The sequence below is a fragment of the Protopterus annectens genome, chromosome 5.part0 (genome assembly GCF_019279795.1).
Source record: "Protopterus annectens isolate FY-2018-M chromosome 5.part0, PAN1.0, whole genome shotgun sequence".
Taxonomy (NCBI): Eukaryota; Metazoa; Chordata; order Ceratodontiformes; family Protopteridae; genus Protopterus; species Protopterus annectens.
Window position 1 is genome coordinate 324,403,578 of NC_056735.1, and position 22,050 is coordinate 324,425,627.

At 43.1% G+C, this 22,050-nt stretch overlaps 1 protein-coding gene across 1 annotated transcript in view; it reads left to right on the forward strand.

The window, feature by feature from the left end:
* POLA1 (DNA polymerase alpha 1, catalytic subunit) overlaps positions 1–22,050 on the forward strand; it is a 3,104,727-nt gene that overhangs the window by 1,845,792 nt on the left and 1,236,885 nt on the right. The window lies entirely within an intron of this gene.

The window sequence follows — 22,050 nt, forward strand, 5'->3', positions numbered from 1 at the left end:
CTGCTTGTGTATGTAAGTGGCAACGTCCCTGCTGACCAACTCTCTCCAGTGCAGCTTATGGGAAATCCTGCTTCTTCCTTAGCTATGAATACTTACTCCAGTCCTGCTGTTTCTTCTCTCAACGTACTTGAAAAGGAAAGAAAAGTTGAAGCACAAGCCCTAGTCTTCAGTGCGGAATCAGTTAATGCCTCTGCCAGTGGTAGGTGAGACTGCAGTGGCCCTTACTGGTTCATCAGACCACAAATCTTGCTGGTGTAGCTTTGTTGGCTGCTATGGAAAGGGGGTCAGACACATCCTCTTTAGCTGTTCCAGTGTCTCATGTGGTCATGGGAGAACCATCCGATGTTCTTTGTGTTTCACTGTTGCAGTCATCACATTAGGATTATCTGCCTGCAGGTAGCCCTGAGCTGGCCTGAATACCAGAGTTTTGGGATTTCAGCATTGGATGCTGTCGCTTCTTCCATGACGTCAGGTCGTCAGGATTATAAAACATGCAAAACAAAACTGAAAAGACCAATGGTTAGACCACAGCTGAAGATAAAAATGGAATAATCCACGGAAATAAATTGCAGCCAGTAGTGCCCTTTATAAAACCAAAAGTTGTAACTGAGATGTAGTAGTCAAGGTAGGAAACGGTTCATTTGCAGTTTCACACCATTTTATTATTAAACAAGAGTAAGCACTTTCGCGATCTAAGTCAGCTGATCGCTTCTTCAGACTTCTTCTTGGTCTGAAGAAGCGATCAGCTGACTTAGATCGTGAAAGCGCTTACTCTTGTTTAATAATAAAGTGGTGTGAAACTGCAAGTGAACCGTCTCCTACCTTGACTACTACATCTCAGTTACAACTTTTGGTTTTATAAAGGGCACTACTGTGAAGCTGCAAGTGATTTATTTCCTGACGTTGATTATTCCATTTTTATCTTCAGCCATGGTCTAACCATTGGTCTTTTCATTTTTTTCGCTTGAGGTGTATACCAGGCATTTATCCAGCTTTTGTTTTCTTTCACGTGTTTATAAAACATGCAGCAGACACTATTACATCAGTCTTTCTTGCCAAGCAGTGCCCGAAGCAGAAGCAGTTCGCAAGTGCTGGTTGGCCGACTCCTGAAATTTTTGTTTTCGAGTTTCAGACCTGAAGTCTTCTAAAAGATAAGTACCCCATTGGTGATCCTTTTTTCTTGCTCTAACCGATGGCAGAAAAAATTAATAATTTTCTTGACTGTGGAAAGCAAATACCTCAGAGATTTTGATTCTACTGCATCATCTGTTTAGGCGCAGACCATGACACCCCTCGCTGTCGGTTTTGTGCCTTGTTCAACGCCCGAACTATCCGTCGTCGGGCAGTTTTTGTAGGTAAATACTTTCACTCTCGATCTCTGTACTCTGAAATGGTGTCGGTAAGCCATCCGACTTCCGATCTTCAGAAAAAAGTAAGGATAAAGACAGAGACAGGCCGCATATGTCCAAAACTGCTGATGACGCTACCGTTAAGCTTGTCGCCAGTCCGCCGGTACTCAGTGAGGGGCTTTCGCAGCCCCTGTTGCCCGCTTCTATGGATTTGCAGGCCTTTACTGAGACCCATTTCGGAGTCCAGTATGCCGCGAGATGCTTCTTTGACTATGGAACCTTCGGATGTCTCTACCTTGGATGGGTTTGGAGCCGCTGTGCAGGGACCGGCTTCTGAGGGTGTGTTCATGCCTACCGATTTTCATATTAAACAGACGACTTCGTTTCAAGCCAAAAATATTGAATTTCTCAGGCCTAAAGTTCGCACTACGCCTAGGAAACCAACAACCAAAGCGCATGCTCAGGCCCACAGGCCTCAATAACAAATGATTAGAATGGCTGAAGACCTTATTACCTTAATTAGGGGAAGCCAGCCTTCCTCCTCAGAGACCTAGAACTGATTTTCCTTCTGATTCTTCTGATTAGGAATCTGATATCTCTGTTCCTTCTGACTACCAGGACATACCCTTATCTACCTATGAGGATTCTGATGCAGAGGATTCCATTCCCTCTGCTTCCCCTCCAGAAGATTTTTCTTTTGGTGAAACCCTGCATTCTCTTAGGGAGCATTTCTGCTGGGAAAGCCAGGACTACTCTCAGTCCAAAAAGAGACACTGGGAATTTTTAAACCTGCCTCAGCACAGGCCTCTAGCTATCCCTCTGGTTCTGGAGATTGTAGATGATGTTTTCTTGGAATCCAGCCTTACCCCGGATACTTTGCCTCCAGCTCCCAGAAAACCTAACAGGTAATATAGAGTAACCTGACTCTCTCAAATACCTTTTCAAGAATTTTACTCCGGATCCAGAGATCATTTCCCAAGGACCAAAAGGCATTAAGGCTACTACTGCCAAGAATCCTACCCCTTCTGACAGGGATTCTAGGGCTTTAGATAGATTGGGTAAGAAGGTGTACACCTCTGCTACTCTGGCCATTAGGGCTTTAAATTGCCAGTTTCATGTTAAATTATCAGCAGCATATTATGTGGCAAATTAAACAGAAAATGATGTTGATTCCTGACTGTGCAGAACACAAAGATTTACATCAGTTAATGCATTCTGCTGACAGAGTTGGTAAACATACTTTGCAGTGTGGCTTTAATGCTTTAGAAGCATCTTGTAGGGCTGCTGTCACTGGGTCTGTTCTTAGAAGGCATGCTTGGCTTAAGGAACAAAACTTTCCAGATCATGTCAAAGCAAAATTACTGGATGCACCCTTAAACCAAGAGCACCTATTTGGCATTAAAGCAGAAGAAGTTCTCAAAAGGATGAAGGAGAAAGCTAAATCTATGCAAGTTGTTAAAGATTTCCTACAAGTACAGCCACCTTAAACATCCCTGTGACTAGCACTTGCTCTAATACCTGCTGGAAAGCACTAGAAAGCCTTAAACTGATACAAGCACTCAACTCTCCTTGTTAATAAGGAGAAATTAATTGTAGGCACTAAACAGCCTTTAATTGCAAAGTACCTTGCTAAGGCAAGGGAAAACAGCTCCTGTACTTTACAAAAAAAGCACCAAACCAGGCATGTCCAAGGGTCAGCGTCCGGTGATTTCTTCTGTCCACCTGGTGAATCTGGGCATACTGGGGCAATGCAGCAATTGCCTCATGTACACAGACAACCCTTTCCTCCTACCACCCAACACTACAACCTGTGAGAGATGGACTTACATAGCCAAACTGGAAGCAAAGCTCTCTCCACCCAAGATTGTGCTAGACAGTCAAGAGAAGAAGGTTAACACCCGCACTACACATCAAGCAACACATAGCCCTTCTAAACCCAAACCAGCAATACCCACATATAGCAACATTAAATCCAGATATGCATACTGTAACCTGCCCAAACAACAAGGACCTCCGAAGCTGAAATGCAAGCAAAACCAATCCAAAAACCAAGTATAGCTCACAACACCAGTGTGCCACCCAGCATCAGCCCAGCCCCGCCTAAGGCTTAGACACACCTAACACTTCAGTCATATAGTCAAACACACTAACTCACTACCACCCAATCACCATATGAACAAGGAGAAAGTTACAGTCAGCTGCCTGTCAGGCGCCAGGATCCGCCACATAACGCATGCACTCAGGTCACTCCACAACAAGTGCATATATGACTCTGTCATTGTCCATGTTGGAGTGAATGACTTGAGACGTACCTCCCTGGACTACATGAAAAGAGACATGGAAGAGCTCTCGGATCATGTGACCCAGGCAGGTATGACCCTAGCCCTGAGTAGCATCCTGCCTTCGCCCAGAATTATGCCACAATATAAGGACAAAATGATTGACTTCAACAATTGGCTAAGCTTCTGGTGTCATTCAAAGAGGATCCAGTATCTGTCTGCCTGGGACAACATGATCAACAGACCACGATGGTTTGCCAGAGATGGTCTGCACCTGTCGCCCCTGGGATTCAGGTTACTGACTAAGGCTCTTGCCACCCCTATAGTGCCTTTTTTTAGGCAAAATTCAAAGGACAGCACCACCACCGTAACAGATACAAGCATGCAAATTCTGAAGGTAATGCTACTCAATGCTAGAAGTCTAAACCTCAAAATGCACTCTCTCAAGGCACTCCTAAAAATGGAGAACATCGGTATCTGTGCAGTAACTGAGACCTGGTTCAAGGCTTCAGAAAGCACCCCTGCAATACCAGACTACAACTCTTACCGCACTTTTCGGCCACCAAACCAGGACCGAAATACTAAAGATGGAGGAGTGTCCATATTCACCAAGGATATTCACACCACCAGGCTAATTGCCCAACACAATGCGTCTGAAATTCTCCAAGTGCAACTAACACTAGGTAAGACTGCAATCCAAATTCTAGCTTGCTACAGATCCCCCACCATGCCCCAAGATTCTCACCACTACACCTTTCTAAACATATTGGAAAATATTAAGATACAACCAAACACCCTAATACTGGGTAATTTCAACTACCCTGCCATTAACTGGGAAATCTACTTGTGTACCAACACCTTTGCCCAGTGGTTCTTGGAATTCATAAATTCCAATGCCCTGGATCAACTAAAACATAGTCCTACCAGGGGCTCCAATATCCTAGACTTGGTCATTACCAACATGGGAAATTGATGCTCCACACCTATGGTCCACCCCCTCATTGGTCGGGTCTGACCATAAGCTAATCACCCTCAACCTCCACATCCCACCCCCCAGTAAGGAAACCTCCATAAAAAACTTCTCTAAAGCGAGCTTCATGCTATTCAAGTTAGAAGTGATAAACTTCATGACTCCCATGCAGACTGGAACTGAAAGTTCGACTGCTGAACCCTACACTAAGGCACTGTACGAGCACATCCACTCATGCATGAATCGTGCCATCCCAAATAGAACCAAGATGCTCTCCTCCAAAAAAAGGAAGCCAATCTGGTGGCCCCTGCTGTAAACAAACTTTACAACAAAAGGAAGAAACTGTTGTAGAAAAGAGGAAAATCCCAGGATACAAAAAATCACCCTTACCAGCCTCAGTAAGAAGCTGAGATCCCTCATAAAATCCTCCAAAGCTAGTTTTGAAGATAAAATTGCCAAAGATTCCAAAGACCTCCACAAGGCATTTTATAACTATGTCAAGAATCTAAATGGCAATGCTCAAATCTGCTCCGAGCTACAACAGAATGGCATTAAAATATACTGATCCCAAGGATATTGCCAGTATCCTGGCAGATCAATTCAGTGCCAACTTCACCCCCCTCTTTCCCCCTAAACGGCCCATCTCAATACCGGGAGATTGCCAAATTCCGGTAATAACGGCCACACAGGTAAAAAAACACACTCTCCAAAGCTAAGAATACAGCATCCATGGGACCAGATGACATCCTGGGCTGTGTATTACATGAACTGCAAAATGAACTGGCACCTCACCTAAGTGTCATGTTTAATCATAGCCTTACCTCAGGCTTTGTGCCCACTTAGTGGCGCACAGCTACAGTTAATCCCACTCCACAAGGGGGGGTCCACCTTGGATCCCGGGAACTACTACCCCGTCAGTCTGATGAGCCTGATCTGCAAGGCCATGGAACGTATTACCATGGAACTTATAAACAAAGACATTGGCAACCTTCAAACACTGGACCCCCCCCACCCAGTTTGGGTTCGTGAAGGGCCAATCTTATTGTCTGAACCTGATTGAGTTCTTTGAATCAGTCTCCAGAGCTGTGGAAGAGGGTAAGGCGGTCCACACAGCCTAGCTGGACCTCGCCAAGGCCTTCGACACCATCCCTCACTTTGGAATCATAGATAGACCTACTAAGCTGGGCATTAATCCCTACGTCACTCAATGGGTTGCCAACTGGCTTATTGACAGAACCCACACTGTAAAAGTAGCTGACTCCAAATCCAGCTCCAGACATGTGACAAGTGGAGTACTTCAGGGTTCAATCCTGAGACCGCTCTTGTTTGGCATCTACTTCTCTGAAGTACAGGTCAACCCTAAGGGACTCTGGCTAACAAAGTTTGCAGATGACTGCAAACTGGGAGCCATTATTGAATCCCCAAATAATGTGGATACTCTACAAAAGGGCCTTACAGAAACAGATGCTTGGTGCCAGAGCCATGGGCTCAAGCTCAATGCCAAGAAATGTATAGTTATCCACTTTGGGGAAAAACATGTACCCATGAATTACCACATAGGTGGCAGTACACTAAACACTGAAAGTGTGATAAGAGACTTAGGGACACAGGTGGACAGTGGTCTCACCTTCGATAACCACATCACCACAACAGTCAGGAAATCCTTCTATGTGGCACACCTCATCACTAAGGGCTTTTTATCCAGGAAAAAGGAGGTCTTTGTCCCACTGTACTCATCTCTCATGAGACCCGTTATAAAATACAACACCCAGTTTGGTATGTACTTCTCAACACATCTGCAACAACTGGAAAGGCTGCAGTAACACCTCACTAAAAGAATCACAGGCTTAAAGCAGATGCGCTACGCTGACCGCCTTAAAAAACTCCAGCTATACTCTGTCGCCTATCATCTACTCAGTGGCGATCTCTGCTTAACATACAAGGCCATGTCAAACCCAGAGCTGTTGGACATGCTAGACTTAAAGAAATCCCAATCCATCGGAGCCACACGCTCCAGGGATCTAAACCTTGTCATCACAATAAACAAAATATGCTGGAGGGATAGGTTCTTGACCCAGAGACTTCCCAGACTCTGGAAAAGACTGCTTATACATGTCAAGCAGAGCGCCTCTTTGGTCCTGTACAAAAGGAACCTTGACGATTGAATGGGAGAAAGGAAATTCACCCCGGGGATCATGTCAGTCGCCCTGCTAGGCAGGGGTCCAGGGAAGTAAATAGTGTGGGAAGAAATAGCCAGTGAATTGTTCTGGCTAGGCTTGTATAGGTCCTAGGGCCGATAGCCTAGTACCAACCTATGAACCTAGATTCAGTAAGCATTGGTCTTCAAAGAACTGGTCCTTTCCAGTCCCTTCCTGGCCTTCTCAGTCCAAACCCAGGGCCAGCAGACCCCCAAGACTTCAGTCTCAGGTTATACACAGATCTAAGCAGTGGAGTGCTCCCATGTCCAAAACAAGGAGTAGTAAGCCCACTGCCCTATGGTAAACTTGCACAATGACTTATCCTTAACTTCTCCAAGCCTTGCTCAAGTACTTGCACCTTTAGGAGGAAAACTCACCCTGCATGCAAAAAACTGTGAATACATTACCCAAGACAAATGGGTTTTAAACATTGTTTCCCTAGGATACAGATTCCACTTCCACTCACTCCCAACCCTAAGTGGATGTCCAGATCTCCCCCCCAAAACCAGTGGATGGAGGTCCAGAAACAAGTACTTTCTGTCCTCAGCATCAAGGCTATTCAACATGTCCCAGCAGAACAAAGGGGACAAGGCTTTTATCCAAGACTGTTGTTCCTGGTTCCCAGAAAAGAAAACTCCTGGCTTCCTATCCTGGATTTATCTATTCCCAACACCTTTCTGGTGGTTCCAAAACTCATAATGCTAAGTCTCCCAACAGCTGTTTCCTATGCCAGCCAATGATGCTTGGCTGGCAACCCTAGACTTAGAAGCTTACCTGCACATCCCCATAAGGGAGTCTTGCAGGAAATACCTTTGCTTCAGGGCAGACTATGCACTGTCAGTTCTCTGCACTCCCCTTTGGCTTATCTACTGTGCCCAGGATATTTGCAAAGTGCCTAGCTCCAGCCATTGCTTTTTGCAAGCAGAGAAGTTTTCAGATTTACCCATACTTGAACGATTGCCTGATTCAGGCGGAAAGTCAGGACTTCCTACTACAGCACCTGGCATTTATAGAGAGACTTCTAACTTCACTGGGGTTACACCATCAACGAAAAGAAATCACACCTAGAACCCTGCCAACAGATTGTATTCCTGGGAGCAAGCTTGAACACAACTTTCCAGATGGCATTCCTTACTCCAGAGAAACAAATTTATTTGACAACTTACTTCAACCTGCTGGCTACGAAAACCCAGCTATCTGCAAGGAAAATGCTGCAAGCTCTGGGGTTCATGGCCTCTTGCATTCTGTTAATTCCATATGCAAGACTGCATATGAGAAAACTTCAGTGGTATCTAAAAAGTCTATGGAGTCAACATTCTCAGGACCTGGAAACAATAATTCCTATCATTCCGTGTCTAAGGGCAGAGTTCCTTTGGTGGGCAGAGGCCTGCAACCACAACAAGGGACTCTTTCACTCTACCCCTTGCCCCTACCCTAACAGACGCATCAGACTATGCATGGGGGGCTCACATGGCAGGGTAGTGCATTCAGGGCAAGTGGAACCCAAAGCAGATGCACCTGCATATCAATCAAAAAGAAATGTTAGCTGTACAGAATGCTCTGACAGCCTTCATAGGCCTTATTCTTCCAGGACAACTATTGGTAAAGACAGACAACACCACAGTTATCGGGTACATAAGCAGGGGGGAACACATTCTTACCCACTCTGCAGACTAGCCATGGCTCTGTGGAACACAGCCTTGAGCAACCAAGTGCACCTACAAGCTGAATTCCTGCCAGGCAAACTAAATTAACTGGCAGATGACTTGAGCATAAATCTCATGGACCCACATGAATGGAAACTGGAACCCAAAATATTCAGACTTTTTGGGAGCAGATGAGGGGCACCAGAGGTGGACCTGTTTGCTTCCCCTCAGTACTATCAATTGAACAAGTACTGCACCAGAACTCCCCACAGCCAAGCTTGGAAGGTGGATGCCCTGTCCTTTTCCTGGGAAAGCTTCTCAGTCTATGCCTTCCCCCTCTGCCTCTCCTCTCAAAGGTTCTACTAAAGATCAAACAGGACAAGCCAAGGACAATCCTGATTGCACCAGACTTGCCATGCCAGCACTGATATCCTTTTTTGCACAGTCTGACCGTGCTACAACCATGGCACCTGCCTCAGACCCCTTTCCTGCTGTCTCAACAGGGGGGCCAAATTCTGTAACTTCAGCTTTAGACCCTGAACCTTGCAGCCTGGCTAATCCCCTGAACTCACCTCTAGCAACCCTCAGTAAGCAGGTGCTGGATGTCATTCTTGAGGCAAGGAGGCCTAGTACTTGAAAATCCTATTCAGAAAAGTGGAAAAGATACTGTTCCTGGAGCCAGCCTCAAGGCATGGCCACAACTGTGCCCAGCTGACCTCATATACTAGATTACTTAACAGAAGTGCTCCACAAGGGCCTGTTCTTCTCTTCAATTAAGATTCATGCCTCTGCCATCTCAGCTCATTGTCATACTGAGCCACCCCTCTTCTGTCATCCTCTGGTAAACAGTTCCTTAGATGGGCCAATAAGACCCCCCCCCCGGAGAGCTCCCACTCCAACCTGGGACCTTAACTTTGTATTGGAAAAACTTACACTTCCCCCCCATTTGGACCAGATGCTACAGCAGAGTTGAAATTCCTCTCATGGAAAACAGCTTTATTTCTAGCCATCACTTCAGCAAGATGAGTGTCTGAACTGTAGGCCCTTATGGCAGTGGGAACCCTTCATTATCTTCCATGCGGACAGGGTTTCCCTCAGGACTAACCCATCTTTTATGTCCAAGTGATGTCTAGTGTGGCTTTAAATCAATCCATTCATTTGCCTACTTTTTTCCCTAATCCTCAAAATAAAGGGGAAAGGATGCTGCATTTTCTAGACATGCACAGACAGCTTAGATTCTATTTGGACAGGACTAAGCCTGTCAGAAAATCTGACCAGCTGCTAGTCAGCTTTGCTGCAGGGGCAGAGGGGAAGGCCATTTCAAAGCAAACCCTATCTAAATGGATAGCACACTGCATCCATTTCTGCTACAAGCACCGTGGAAACCCTTCCCCAAAGGGGATAAGAACATATTCCAGTAGGACTACATCTACCTCTACCTCATTTCTGAGAGGAGTCCCTATCAGGCACATCCTGGAAGCTGCAACCTGGAGTTCGCTACACACTTTCACCAAGCATTATCACTTGCCTATCTTCTAAATCCAGAGCTGGATTTGCCACAGCAGTCTTACAGGGCCTGATTGCCAGGCCTAATGCTTTTTAATCTACCTCCAACCTTCCATAGCTTTGGCAATCAACCCAAATGTGATGACTGCAACAGGGAAACACGAACATAGTACAGTTGTGTACACTTACCATAAAAGTAGATGTTAGAGTGTATTCACTGTTGCAGTCCTGGTTACCCTCCCTCCAGCCCCCTGATTGTCTTTGCTTTCAACTATCCTTTTTAGTTTGGCATATCTTATACTATGTGTATTTGCTTTTTATTGGAGGTGTTTCACACGGTTTACTATGAAAATGTCTAACGCTAAATGGTCGAACATGAATTGGTTGAAATCACTATCTGCAGGAATTAAAAAGTTGAAACTGTTTTAGTTGAATCGCATAATGTCAAATTGCCCATTTCCCCACTTTAGTGCGATCTTTGAGTTATAAGTAGGGGATGTGCGGGGGGCACAGCCCCCCCTGCAAAATAATAGAGATGGGCTAATTGTTTTGTTGATTGAAACTGACAAATGTCGAAAACCATTTAATGTTTTGATTTTTCGACATTATATTTCGACCAAATGACCATTAGACCTTATTGCATTCGACATTCTCATAGTAAACCGTTTCACACCATATAATTGCTTCATATTTTGGGGGAACCTGACATCTGGGGGATGAAAAACTGATGTAATGGTGCCGGCTGCATGTTTTATACCCCTGACGATCTGATGTCATGGAAGAAGCGACAGCATCAGACGTAGAAATCCCAAGACTCTGGTATTCAGGCCGGCTGAGGGCTACCTGCAGGCAGATAACCCAAATGTGATGACTGCAACAGCGAATACACTCGAGCATCTACATTTATGGTAAGTGTGCACAACTGTACTTTTTACATATGGAAGGCTGGCTAGGAGGGTCTTCTCTGGGTTGATGGGGGAAAGAGACTTCTTGATGGGGTTGATATGCCTTCCCTTATTGGTCTTCCTCCATGAATTTTCCTATGAAAAAAAGTTAATCATTGTGTTAACAGACGTGGTATCTGCAAAAATTATCTTACTTTGGCCAGTAGTTTGTTGTAGACTGTCAATTCTGGGTACCTGGTCCCTCCTTCTCTACCTTATTCCATAAAGCCCACTGATGAAGATGTTGTACCAGATGACACTGATGTGGTCAGGCATAGGTTTTTATCCTCCCAAAGCTTTAGAAGCCAGGACACTTATCAGTGAGCCTGAAAATGTTGGCCTTTTTCCTCTCCGAGACCATCTCCAGGCTAAAGGATTTGTTTTCATGATAACAGCTGGATGTTAACCATGAAATGAGTAAATAATGTGGTTTGTTCCAACAAGAAGCCTCTCAAGTTGACCCCTTCCTGTTATTCTGCCAGCCTTGGAGGATGCTTTCAGTGCTGTCAGCAAATTCTCCTGATACCCAGCCATCAGTCCTTAGGAAGGCAAATAAATTGTATAAAGTCTCTTATACTAATAAATGTTTTTTTTAAATCTTAGAGCTGATCCTTCAGCCATTTCCTCCTACTGCTTCTGCTTTGAACTGGCTCCTCACTAACCTAAACCTAGTTCTTGGGGATAAAGAGGGTAAACATCTGGACAAACTAGGTAAGATACTTTTTCTTCTACTTTAGCCTTTAGAATACTCTGATGTCAAGGCTGTATGTGGAAGCTTATACTGAAATGTGCAAACATTTTGAGGGTTTTCTGCTTCTCAACCTGCTGAAGGTAGGACTTGTTATATGAATCAGAATATATTAAACTGTCCCAAGTATTTAAACACACTTTAAATTGTGTGTAGGATTTTGGTGGTCATACTGTCCCTAATCTGCTTTAGCTACAGTCTTAAAAAGAATGGTCTAGGTATGTAAGGAAAACTTTTCAGATGATTTAAAGTCAGAAATTTTGGGTTACTCCCTTCCTAAGTTTTTATCTGGACCTTCTGATATGCATGTCCTCAAACAATGGGATGAGAGGGGTAAGTTAATGAATGGCATTTCTAGAATTTTTCAGGTTGTCTGGTTCTTTCTCTCCATATTATTTATCCCCTTCAAAAGAAAAAGCAAGCAGTTGATGCAACCTGCAAACACACATCTAAAAAGGAATGGCGGGGGGGGGGGGGTCATCAAGTAGCACTGAAAAACAATTAACCTTTCCAAGAAAAGGTTCACATACCAGCTCTTGAGTGACTTTACCAGAAGTATGGTCACCTTCCCTTCCTTTTCTACATCAGCATCTCTTCTGTCTCAGAATCTGGTCCTCAATTCTCCTTTGTGGCAACACATTGCCTCCTACAAATGAGTTTGGAAGGTAATCCAGGAGTTTACAGTTGGCAATGAATAGGAAATCACCCTCATTTCAGGGGAATCGTTCCAGTCTTCACCCTCTCAATCAAAGGTGTTCCCCAAGTGCTACAGCATGTTAGAAGCAGGAGTTATAGAGCATGTTTCTGCAGAACAAAAGAACAAAATACTTTTACTCCATAATATTTCTGGTTCCAATGAAAAAGCACTCTTGGAAACCAGTATTAGACCTGTCTTTTCAATCTTTTTCTGAAAGTTCCAAAATTCAGGATGTTGACCCTTCTGACGTTATCTTTTGTTCTGTCTCAGAGTCACGGTAACTGTTGACTTCAGACATGCTTACCATCACATTCCAGCAGCAAACAATTTCAAGAGATTTTTTTAAGACTTTCTGTCTGGGTCACATTATCAGTTCTCTGTATTACCCTTTGGGCTTTCCACTGCACAAGGAGTGTTTATGAAGTATCTAGCTCAAGTGGTGGCCCATTACAGATTGCAGGCTATCCACATTTCCTTATTTAGATGACCCGCTTATCTGTGCAGTCTTTTCTCAGATGTCAGGAGTCATTAACAAAGGCTACTTCCTTCCCAATCTGTTTGGGATTTCAGATAAATGTACAAAAATCCTCTCACACCTTCATTCAGCATTGTATTTCAAGGCTGCCTGATGGACGCTGTGATGCAAAAGGCTTTTCTTCCTCAAGAGATGGTGAATTTGAATGTTGAAATATTCCAGAACTTTTTTCTTCTGTTGCACGCTACTGCCAGAGAATTTGTCAGGATACTAAGTCTCATAGCTTCTATGAATCTCATGATTCCCTTTGCCATACTACATATAAGAGATTCATTGGTACCTCAAGAACATGTCAACACAACTTTTTTATCAGATTCTAATCCTGGACTAAGTCAGAACTGCATTGGTGGAGATCAGATGACTTAGAATCCAGGTCTCCCTCTTTTTCCCATCCCAAACCGATTCTGTAATGACCAATTTTAAAGGTTTTGTTTGTGAAGCAGTTTCAGAAGGGGTAAAAGTACAAAGACTGTGGGACAGTTAAGTGAGACCATGGCTCATCAGTATCAAAGAAATGTTGGTTGTGGTTCATGCCATAAAGTACCCGTGTCATTTATGGGAATCCAGGTCACTCCAGCAAAAAAATCTATAGGTTTTAAGAACCCCATACCCATTTCAACTTACAAGCATGCAAAACTGTGTACATTTTCAAAACAAAAAAAATAAAAAAGTTTAACTATTCAGATAGGAACAGTTGCCCCAAATTGATGGTTGCACTCAAGGGCATTACCTGTTTTTTAATTAAGGTTATCTTTTCTAAAGTGCATGTTAGAGGCTGTTCCCACATATTCTGATATCCTCAGCCCAGATACGAGAAACAGCTTGTATTCTTCCAGTAGACATTATTTCTTAGTACTAAGAAGTGACTGGCTCCCTTTAAATTGTGTACTGTTATATTAAATGAGTACTAAGGCTGCTGTGGAGGCAACTACTTGTACAAGTTATTAATTTCCCACAATTTAACACTTCATTTATTTTTGATTGAGCTGCTTACCAGTGTACCTTTAATTGTTAATTATATTGTAGTTCCCACATTTTACTTTGCACATGGTGTTCAGACAACTCATAATTAATTGCATGCACCTGCAGACTGCTTATCTTGAAGTCAAAGCTGTATGTAATAAGAAAGAACAAAAAATAGATAGTAACTTTGCAGGTACATGAAAAAAAATGAAATTTCATTCTGAACACAATGTTCAGACTTCTCACGATTAATTCTTTGCAGCTGTAGATGTTTTGTTTCCCCCTTTAGAGCATTTTGTGTATCAAGCCTTTTTGCTTAAAAAATGTCCATAGTTTGTCAAGGGCATTAATCTAGACATCCTCCCCTGTCAAAGTATGGGAGATTGTTTTAATTTTACATATAGTGTGATTGATTCACTTTAAATCCCCCACTATAGCAGCCCAAGATCACAGCATTATAGTAATTGTAACCTGATTCTTTCCAGCCTTTCGTAACTTGTTGGTGTAAAGCTTGGATATATTGCAACCTTAAAAAAGTGCTTTCTTTCCTTAAGATCTTTAATATGTATTCCAGTTATAAGATTCTCCTTGCCTCATTTAAAATATCCCTTACTGCACACTGTACAGAACTGCTTTGCAATCGAACATGCAGTTTAGGTTGTGTTTTTTTTCTACAGATATTAAGAACAAAACAGGTTTCATTTAGAATTGCATTTTCAGTCCCTCCAATGTTATAAATATTAAGTACATAAAGTGCAGTAAATGCTTTGCAGTTCACCCACAAGTTTAACACAGTCAACAAATTTCATGGCTTTCTCAACCACTTCTTGCAAAGCCACATTTCACGTCTAATCCTATATCTAATGGGATTGATGCTTTACACTATTTTATTCACTCATTTCTCAGATGTTCTTTGTGTTCCGCTGTTGCAGTCATTACATTTGGGTAATCTGCTGGCAGGTTGCCCTCAGTCGACCTGATTAACAAAGTCTTGGGTCCTGCGTCGGTTGCTGACCCTTTTTCCATGACGTCAGGGGTATAAAACATGCAGCCGACGCCATTACATCAGTCTTTCTTACCGCGCGGTGCCCGAAGCAGAAGCAGTTCTCAAGTGCCGGTCGGCCGACTCCTGAAATTTTCGTTTTCAAGTTTCAGAACCGAAGTCTTCAACTAAAAAGCTAAGTACCCCATTGGGGAAACTTTTTCTTGCTCCTTACCGATGTCAGTAAAAGTTAATAATTGTATTACTTGTGGGATGCAAATACCTCATAAGGATTTCCATTTGTACTGTATTCCTTGCCTAGGCCCTGACCACGACGTACCTTGTTGTCGATTTTGTGCTTTATTTAATAAGTGCACTATCTGTCGGTATATTTTTGCTTCTAAATATTTCAATTCTCTGTTTAATTATCCAGAAATGACTTTGGTTAGCATTCCGATTACCGGAATACCGAAAAAATGCAAAAAAAAAAAAAGAGAGACCGGCCGTTGAGGTCCAGAATTGCTAACGACGCTTCTCCTAAGCCAGTTGCCAGTTTGCCGGTACTCAGTGAGGCGCTTTCGCAGCCCCTGATACCCACTACTTCTGATTCGCAGGCCTCTACTGAGACTCATTCGGAGTCCAGTATGCCGCGAAATGCTTCACCTATGGAACTCGTGGATGTCTGTACCTTGGATGGGTCCAGAGCCGCTGTGCAGGCACCAGCTTATGAGGGTGTATTCAGGCCTACAGATTCATATATTAAAGCGACTCCACCTTCAATATTAAGGCCAAAATCTCGATCTGTGTCTAAAAAACTGACGCCCAGGCCGTATGTTCAGGCCCCTATGCCTAAAAATCAAATTATCAAAATGGCTGAAGATTTAATTGCTTTAATCAGGGGAAGTCAACCCCCTCCACCCTTCTAAGAGGCCTAATGCTGAACTTGACTATGAATCTTTGGAACATGACTCTGTTTCTTCTGAATCTTCTAATGAACAGGATTTGTCCATACCTACTTATGAGGACTCTGATGCAGAGGATTCCATTCCTTCTGCTTCTCCCCCTGAGAATTTTTCTTTTGGGGAAACTTTACATACCTTAAGGGGGCATTTCCACTGGGAAAGTCAGGATTTTTCTGAATCCAAAAAGAGGCTTAGTGATTTCCTTCTTCCTCAGCATAGGCCTTTGGCTGTACCTCCTTTACTAGACATTGTTGATGTGTTTTCAGAATCCAGTATGGCCCCTGATTCTCTGCCTCCGGCCCCTTGTAAGCCAGAGAGATACTACAGGGTTCCTGACTCCCACAAATTCCTTTCCAAAAATCCTGTTTTGGACCCTGAAACCATTTCTCAGGGGCCCAAGAGCATTAAGGCTTCTACTGCTAAAAATCCTACCCCTTCTGATAGAGACTCCAGGGCACTGGATAGATGGGTAAAAAGGTTTATACTAATGCAACCTTGACGATCAGGGCTTTAAACATTCAATTCCATATGCTAAAATATCAGCAGCATATCATGGGACTGCTTAAATAGAAAATTATATTGATTTCTGACTGTCTGGAAAATAAAGATTTACAAGATTTATTGCATTCAGCTGAACAAGTTGGAAAACATACTTTGCAATGTGGTTTTGATTCTTTGGAGGCCTCTTGCAGGGCTGCTGTTACTAGGTCTGTGCTTAGAAGGCATGCTTGGCTTAAGGAGCAATCTCTGCCTGATCATGTTAAAGCAAAACTGTTGGATGCTCCTTTGCAGCAGGGCCATCTGTTTGGCAATAAGGCTAAAGAAGTTCTACAAAAGATGGAAGATAAAGCTAAATCTATGCAAACTGTGAAAGATTTCTTACAAGTACAACCTCCAAGATTTAGTAGGCACTAAGAACTGGTCCTTTCCATTTCCTTTCAGAGCCACTCAAGCCAAACCCAGACATTCCAAAAACACCAGGTTTCAGTCCCAAGGGACTTTCAGAGCCAAGCAATGGGGTGCCTCCTCTTCCAAATCTGGAAACAACAAGACACCTCCCTATGGTAAACAGTCTCAATGACTTTCCTGTAGAATTACCAAGCACTTACCTTTTAGCCACCCCTTTGGGGGGAAAACTGGCACTTCATGCAAAAAACTGGCAACTTATAACCCAGGACAAATGGGTTTTAAATATAGTGTCCCAGGGATACAGATTTCATTTCCACACGTTGGAAACTCCAAACAGATGGCCAGACCTGCCCCCAAATCAGTGGGTAGAGGCTCAGAAACAAGTACTTTCCCTCTTAAACATGGGAGCTATTCAACTAGTACCAGAAGAGGAAAAGGGGCAAGGTTTCTATGCCACACTTTTCCTGGTACCCAGAAAGACAAATCATGGCATCCAATTCTGGATCTGTCTACTCTAAACACCTTTCTGGACATTCCAAAATTCAAGATGCTGACTCTTCACCAGTTACTTCCTATGCTAGGCAAAGATGCCTGGTTGGCAACACTAGATCTAAAAGAGGCTTACCTGCATATCCCAATCAGGGAATCTTGCAGAAGATACCTTCGCTTCAAAGCGGGCTACTTGCATTATCAGTTCTTTGCACTGCCCTTTGGCTTATCTACTGGGCACTGGGTCTTTACAAAGTGCCTGGCTCCAGTAATTGCATTTTGCAGGCAAAGAAATATTCAAATATATTCATACCGGGACGTTTGTCTAATTCAGGCAGATAAGGCCATTCTTCTAAAACATCTGGCGTTTGTAAAAAGGGTTCTAACTTGTCTAGGATACACCATAAACGAAAAGAAATCACAACTAGTACCCTCTCAAAAAATTACATTCCTGGGTGCAAGCTTGAATACATCTGCCCAGATGGCTTTCCTTATGCCAGAAAAGCAAATTCAGTTGGTGACTTACTTTAAACAGGTGGCCACAAAATAAATATGGTCATGAACTGATTGAATAATTGCTTAATTAGATGATTATGTCAATGTTAGTGATTGGGGATTTTAAATTAGTTGCCTTATAAAATGTGAGTTCTTGGGAATGTTTTTTGAGATCTGATGAAGCGTACCTTGGCAGTACGTGAAAGCGCTTATCTTTTTCATATGTAATAAATCTTTTTTGTTTTTCGTGGTGGTCCTCACTCATTTTTATTTCTACAAGACAAATACTGCAAGCCTTGGGGTTCATGGCCTCCTGCATTCTTCTAATTCCATATGCAAGACTGCATATGAGGAAACTTCAATGGTACTTAAAAGGTTTATGGAGTCAACATTGTCACAGCCTGGAAACAATGATTCCTATCATACCTTGCCTGCAACTAGAGTTCCTATGGTGGGCAGAGGCCTGCCACCAAAACAAGGGACTGCCATTCACACCACCCCCTGCCACCCAAACCCTAACTACAGACACATCAGACTATGCATGGGGGCTCATCTGTCAGGGAAGTGCATTCAGGGCAAATGAAGCCTGAATCAAATGCAACTTCATATCAATCAAAAAGAAATGCTAGCTGTACAGAATGCACTGACAGCCTTCAAGGACTACCTTCATCCACGGCAACTAATGGTAAAGACAGACAACACCACAGTTATGTGGTACATAAACAAGCAGGGGGGTACACATTCCTACCCCCTCTTTAGACAAGCCATGGTATTGTGGAACACGGCCTTGAGCTATCAAGTACAACTACAAGCTCAATACCTGCCAGGAAAGCTGAATATTTTGGCAGACAAATTAAGCAGAAATCTCATGGACCCACACGAATGGAAACTGGAACCACGGATTTTCAACATGTTTACATGCAAATGGGGGAGGCCAGACTTGGATCTCTTGCCTCACCCTAGAACTACCAGTTGGACAAATTTTGCACAAGAACTCCTCACAAAAAGTCAAACAGGACAAACCAAAAATGAATTTGCTTGTTCCAGACTGGCCTAGCCAACACTGGTACCCACTCTTACGCAGTCTGCCAAAAATTTCTCCATGGCACCTGCCTCAGGCACCTTCCTTTACTGCCTCAGCAGAACAACCAAATTCTGCACCCTCAGCTCCAAACATTGAATCTTGCAGCTTGGCTAATCACTTAAATTCCCCCTTGGCATCCCTCAGCAAACCTGTGATGGATGTCATTTTGGAGGCGAGAAGACCTAGTACTAGAAAATCTTATGCTGACAAATGGAAAAGATTCTGTGCCTGGAATCAATCTCAAGGGGATGAGCACAGCAGTGCCCAATTTACCTCGGATTTTGCAATACTTAACTAAGATGTTTCACAAGGGCCTATCTTTTTCTTCCATAAAAATCCATGCCTCAGCCATTTCAGCTCATTACAACACAGAACCCCCCCCCCTTCTCTCATCCTCTGCTAAAGCAGCATCTCAGAGGGGCCAAAAACTTAAGGCCACCCAGGAGAGCTCCAACCCCTGCCTGGGACCTTAACTTTGTATTGGAGAAACTCACTCTACCTCCTTTCGAGCCAGCTGCTACTGCAGACTTAAAATTTCTTTCCTGGAAAACAGCCTTCCTTTTAGCAATCACTTTGACTAGAAGGATTTCTGAATTACAGGTCTTTATGGCAGTGGAGCCTTTCATCATCTTTCATGTGGACAGGGTGTCACTCAGGACCAACCCATCCATCCTTCATGCCCAAGGTGGTGTCCAGTGTGGCTCTTAATCAGTTCATTCATTTGCCAACTTTCTTTCCCAATCCATAGAACAAGGGGGAGCGGATTCTGCATTCATTGGATGTACACAGACAACTCAGATTTTACTTGGATGGGACTAAATCTCGAAGAAAATCTGAACAACTGCTGGTAGCATTTGCCGCAGGGGCAGAGGGAAAGGCTATTTCAAAGCAAACCATTTCCAAATGGATAAGCCATTGTATTAATTTCTGCTATAAGCACCATGGAAAACCTATCCCCCAGGGGATCAGATCCCATTCCACCAGGGCTGCATCTACTTCTACAGCCTTTCTCAGAGGTACCAGGGATATTCTAGAAGCTGCTACCTGGACTTCAGTTCATACTTTCACCAAGCACTATCATTTACCAATTTTCTCTAAATCCAGAGCTGGCTCTGCCGCTGCTGTTTTGCAGGGCCTTATAGCCGGTATAATACTGTATAAATCCATCCTCCAAACCTTAGCTTTGGGAATCTACCCAAATGTAATGATTGCAACAGTGAAACACGAAGAACATAGTACAGTTGTGTACACTTTCCATAAATGTAGATGTTCGAGTCATTCACTGTTGCAGTCCTGGTTGCCCTCCCTCCAGCCCTCTGTCTTTTCTGTTACTATGCCTCTCCTTATTTTACTTCACTTAAAAGCCTTTTTGGTGCATTTGCTGTTGTTTGGAGGTATATATATTTTTGTGTGTTAAATTATTTATATATATATATTGCTCCCCATTTGGAGGGCGCCTGACATCTGGGGGAAGAAAAACTGATGTAATGGCATCATCTGCATGTTTTATACCCCTGACGACCTGACGTCATGGAAGAAGGGACAGCATCCGATGCAGGACCCAAGACTTTGTTAATCAGGCCATCTAAGGGCAACCTGCCAGCAGATTACCCAAATGTAATGACTGCAACAGTGAATACATTCGAACATCTCCATTTATGGTAAGTGTACACAACTGTATTCTTTGCTGGTCTTCTCCCTGATCATCTCTATCTCCCAAAACCAGTTTATGGTTCATGTCCTAGGTACACTTGGTTCTTTTAGTTGGCTTCTGTGCCTTTTTTATTTTTTTGGAGGGGGGGGGTGTCACTCAAAACATTGTCCTTTGCCAGTGAAACCTTTTCCATATTTCAAGTTTCCCAATGTGCTTTGTTATTCTCAGAAGATTGAGAAGCAGAGTTCCCTTCTGCTTGCTAATTTACTGTTTTTGGTTATACTTTATTTCCCCCTTAGTCTGTTTTGCATCTGAAAATGTCTTTGATTCCCCCATGGGAAAAAAATATCTGAATATGGCTCAACTTGAATGTCACACCTGCCTCTTGACATTCTCTGAGATAAATGACTGTCTGGTGTGCAATCAATAATAATTTTCCAGTTGTAATACATTTCTCTTAAGCCACCTTTTTGCCAGGAGCAGCTCTTTCTGCTGGTATGTTTGCATCTTCACTATTTTTTATATATATTTCTTGGCTGCCTTTTCATGGCCAGTTTGTGGCATACACATGATGTGCCCTCTTGATTAAAAAAAATCCTGCTGTGGAGCTCCTGTCAAGTTGCTTATTTGTACTTCTGTAAAACTAATGCATTCTGTTCCTTCAGTTTCCCCATAACAGCACAAAAGTTCAGTTTTTTTCTCTGTGATTTGTCTGATAATTTTGCTATTTTTGAAACACTACTACTTGAATGCTCGGCCATTTTTTTTTAAAATTTGAACATGTAAGTTCTGCAATTTTGTCAGTTCAGTCACGGTGGTACAGCAGTAGCGTTGTCGGCTCACAGCTAGGGTTACCACCTGTCCCACTTTGCGAGGGACAGTCCCTCTTTGGGGCAGTTGTGTCCTGCAAAAAAAATTGTAAAAATGGCAAATGTCCTGAGATTTTAGGACAATATTATTTCCTATATTTTATGTAATAGTTGCATAAAACAGTTATTCTGTATCTGAAACATCTAAATGTTATAAGAAACCGAATAAGCAACTAAAATGCTACAAGAATAAGCTTTTATTTAGGCAAAAAAGTGAAGTTCTGCCCTTTGTACTGGCCGTGGGTATGTTTTGGCCTGCAAAATCGGACATTTATACCACAGATGTCCCATTTTGGGCATTTGAAAAGGTGGCAATCCTACTCTCACAGCAAGAGGTTCTTCCGTTCAATTCTTGGCTGGAGCGCCTTCTGTGTGGAGTCTGCATGTCCTCCCCGCGGTCGAGTGGCATTTGAAAGACATACGTGAATGGACATGCCTTCATTGAAGGCTGGGCATCGGGCTGGCACCTCGGCACCATAAAAATCTACTGCCAGTCATTAGCGGACTGGAGTTCCGTTGTGGTGTCCCCTAACCGGGAAAAGCCAAAAGAAGTATCTGAATAGCTATTTAAAGCTTCTTATTTCCCCCATCCTTTATCTGACTTTTAGTCCTTCACTGTTTCACTTATTTTAACCATCTCTGAGTGCATTTGTTTTTTTCCCCACTGAATTGCCAAAAGCTATCTTTTGTATCAGAGTTAAAGCTTGAACTGCTTTTTGATGAACAACTTTTATTCTCCACAGCCTTGCTTTTCTCTTTCGAATTGTTTTT